At 47.2% G+C, this 4,052-nt stretch overlaps 1 pseudogene; it reads left to right on the top strand.

Annotated features, from left to right (window-relative positions):
• The first annotated feature begins 2,348 nt into the window (after positions 1 to 2,348).
• LOC147659641 (syncytin-2-like) lies at positions 2,349 to 3,833 on the top strand (annotated as a pseudogene).
• Positions 3,834 to 4,052: the final 219 nt, after the last annotated feature.

The following is a 4,052-nucleotide window of genomic DNA, read 5'->3' as shown; positions in this document are numbered from 1 at the left end:
GCTAGTAAGCAACAGAGCTACAATACAAATCCATTACCCAGGCAGCAAGCAAGGGCTGAGATCCACCGGATACCCACCGGGGCTCAGTCAATCCATCAATGAACAGAATAGCCAGAGCCCTGGTTCCTATAAACCCTAAAGATGCATCTTCCATTACTGATAAGGCAGACAAGGTTACCCCCCAATTGGCTGGGCAAGCCCTGGCAGAGTCCTGCCCCAAAGTATGGAGGGAGGATTCAGGGCAAACCCATCGACTGGGGGCAAATCCAACTTATAATGGGGACTTGGCGAATACAGCCACGAGTGGATATAGGGAGGAACTCCCCTTACATAGGGAAATAGCTAAAAATTTGGGAGTCCTGATCGACCCTACCCTCAGTATGCGTCAGCAGGTGAATAGAACAATCTCTACCTGCTGGGGCTTAATCTACATCCTGAGGAAGATTAAGCACTATTTATCTCAGCAGGCGAGAAAGCAAGTCGTGGTCGCACTCATAGGCTACCAACTTGACTATTGTAATGCGCTGTATGCAGGACTCAACAAGGGGCTGCTCCAGCGCTTACAAATGGTCCAGAATGCGGCGGCCAAGTTTGTGTTAGATTTACCCAAACGTGCGTCAGCCACCTCTGCACGGAAATCTTTACACTGGCTCCCGATTGAGGACAGGATTTCCTTTAAAATAATGTGTCTGACCTATGGGGCCTTAGCAAGAAATAGGTCAGGTGGGATAAGAGATCCTTTGGCTCCTTACACCCCCACCAGAAATCTGCGCTCCACTAATAAATCGCTGCTATCTGTACCCCGCGTCCGCAGAGCCAAATGGGGTGGCAGAGCCTTCTCTAGCCTAGCTCCGAAAATGTGGAACGCTCTACCTGTTAAAATTAAGTCCCTCCCCACTATGCAGTCCTTTAGAAAGGTTCTGAAGACTCGGCTATTTGCTAAAGCCTACCTGTAGTTTTGTTTTGCCTTTTTGAAATTTTCTTGATAGGCGCCTTGATGTCTTCGGGTTTTAGTTGCGCAATATAAGTTACTTTTTCAGTTCATTTCAAGATCGCCCCTCCCTACCATCAACTTACCTCCAGCTGCAGCACCTTATGTTGTTATCTGGGCAGGCATTCCCTCACTTAAAGACAACGTAAATGAGTCACAATTAGATCTTAGAAATAAGATACTGTTTGGGTTGGCCAGGCACAAGCATTTTCCATATACCAGGGCTGGTGAGATTTTGATGGTGCGTAGGGTGGCCACAAAAAAAACAATCTCGGAAGACTGTGTGAATATTACTTTAAAGTACCCTGAAGCGGTCCACAGATTGATGACCTATCCTTCCTACCCTTTGGACCATCGATCTGCCATCAGAACTCTCTCTTTGGATTTTTTTTACCCTGCCCCACGAAGTGCTGGTGAAGTCTACCTCCCCCGGGACTGTGCTAGGTGGCGCATGGATCCTTATTTGGTGCCCACTAATGTTACATCCATATTCAATATCCCGGTGGCCAATAAGTACGCCCCCTTAGAGGGCGTAGATTGACTGAGAGGTCCGGAAGCTTTTATTAATTATAAATCAGGAACGCAGGCTTCAGTGACCGCATCCGATGCTACTCAGGCCCAGGGACAGTCCACAGACTTTATGGAGGCGGGTATGGAGTCACGGAATCAGGATCCCTCACCACATAAGCGGTTATGTGAATCTGGTGGCTACTCTATATCTATTCCTGACCATCTAGCCCATGGTACCATAGATTCTTCGGGGGGGGGGGTAGGGGGTAACTACGCAGCTGGATAAAATTAGAATACTGTCCTGGAACGTGGCAGGTCTTAACAACAAAATTGCCTTCCCCGATTGGGGGTCTTTCATAGATCAGTACGATATATGCCTGTTTCAGGAGACATGGGCCAGGGAGGAAACACTAAGACTAGGTTTTGCTTCATTCAATCATCTGGCAACAATGGGGGAAAGGGGCAGACCATATGGGGGCCTATCTATATTGGTAGCATCACACCTGGGCTGCACGGTGACAAAGTGCCCACCCCATCTGTAGATCTGCTATGTGTCATACTTAAGTTCCAGACCAATCTTAGGGTAACCTTTGTTAATGTATATTCCCACCCTGTCAGTCTTTGGGAAAGAATCTATAACACTGGCCTTGCTCGATACCTTTATTCCCACAGTTTCTGGAAATAGTCAATTGATCATTGCTGGGGACTTCAATTGCCAATATGAGCCCCTACCTGGCATTGGCAATTCTTTTAATACAGAAGAAGACGAGCAATGGTCATTCCCCCAGTGAGTGCGCATGCCAAAATAGAACACTCCTACAGCTGTGGGCACGAGCCTACTACAACAATGAGTGGCATAAACCTGACTACGTATATTGCAAAGCAGCATCTCTAGGTCCCCCCTGGGCAGGTGAAACTGAATGGGAAGAAAACATTGACTGGGATGTTGAGGATAACTGCGATCAAGTTTGGAATGAGGCAGGAAGCAGATACACCTAGGGTGGGGAAAGAATGTACAAACATAAAAAAAACATTTAAACTAAAAAATCCTTCTCTTTGTTTCATAGGTAATGGCTCTGTCTCTGTTGGGCGTAACACAGACTGCAATTCGAATATCTTTAATTTCCATATGCAGTACGGCACCTCCACCCTGATGGACTACTATTGGGCTTGCGGAGAACACCTCTATCTCCAACTACCTCCTCAGTGGCTCGGACTGTGTTCTTTGGTGACTCTGCATGAAGTACATCTGGTTGTGCCGGCATCGAATGCTTCCCACATACTGTCACACCCAATGACAGGTGACGTGACATTCCTCCACCGACACCGGCGAACAGCAGAGTACTTCGCAGCTGAGGCCCTTGGTAAAGTTCCAGAAGAATTCCGCCTCTTCAACGAGGCCCAGCTTTTCTTCGGAGGGGCAGTTCTAATGTTCCAAACTCAGGCTAATGCTCGCTGGCTGGAAGTGACGCGCTATGAGGTCACGAAAGCCATCAACAGCACTAGGGACGGACTGAATGCAATTAGGGAAGAACTGCGCCCATTGAGACTAATGGTTCTGGAACATCGCTACTTCCTTGACATGCCTACTGCCAAAGATGGTGGTTTGCGCCATCAAATCGGAAAATCCTGCTGCACTTTCATACCAGGAAACGATGAGGATAACGGATCAATAGCAAGGGCCATTGAGGAGTTGACTAACTTCGGAAGAGAAATGACCAACGAAGGAGGTGCCCCTGCGGACATTATTCCGACAGACTGGTTCAATCTTGACTGGATGCCTTCATGGCTCACAGCAATCTTGAAATTAATGATACCCATAGTTGGGATTATGATAATTCTGTGTTGCGCCTTTCAGATAGGGAGTCAATGTATTAAAAGGTTAAGTACCAAAGCTGTAGGGAAGAACTATGCTAGCACAGGGATCTACCAGGTAGCGAAGTATGAAGACATGGATCGGGTTCCTGGGGATGGGACTGGAGTACAATTAGAAATGAGCGAGGTAGCAGCACCTGTCACTCACTATGGCATACCCACAGCTCCCCCACTTCCAACAGGTAGAGACATCCTGGGCAAGAGCCCTGCAGCAGCCCAATACGAGCATCTGCTTAAAGAATCAGGTGCAGAATATGCCGACATAATTGCCAGGCCAGATGGAGAAAGAGCGAAGAAAAAAGAGCAGTTCGAAGGCAGCTTTAAGTGTTATGTTAACGACATGCCCTGGAAACCCTAACTGGATGAAGGGTCACCGAGATACTCAGTTAAGAGTGTGTTCATAAATGAACAAGAGCGGGGAGATGATGAAGGGTTAAAATCAGGCTCTACCATCTGATCACTAAAAAGAGCACTTCTTATCTACCTTGGGAGCACAAAGGACCCACATGGCACCACCCGAGACAATCCGGAAAAAATGCTTTAAAACCCTCACATTTTGCTATGTATGATCAGCAAATTAAAATCCCACAAATTACCTGAATCCTGGGGTTATAGACCCAAGACAAAGGCCAAAAAGACATGCCTTAGGCTAACAAAATGCACTAGGCCCACAATA

Source organism: Lissotriton vulgaris, unplaced genomic scaffold (genome assembly GCF_964263255.1).
Source record: "Lissotriton vulgaris unplaced genomic scaffold, aLisVul1.2 SCAFFOLD_3193, whole genome shotgun sequence".
Lineage (NCBI taxonomy): Eukaryota > Metazoa > Chordata > Amphibia > Caudata > Salamandridae > Lissotriton > Lissotriton vulgaris.
The sequence above is the reverse complement of the archived record's forward strand: the minus strand, read 5'-3'. Positions and strand labels throughout refer to the sequence as shown.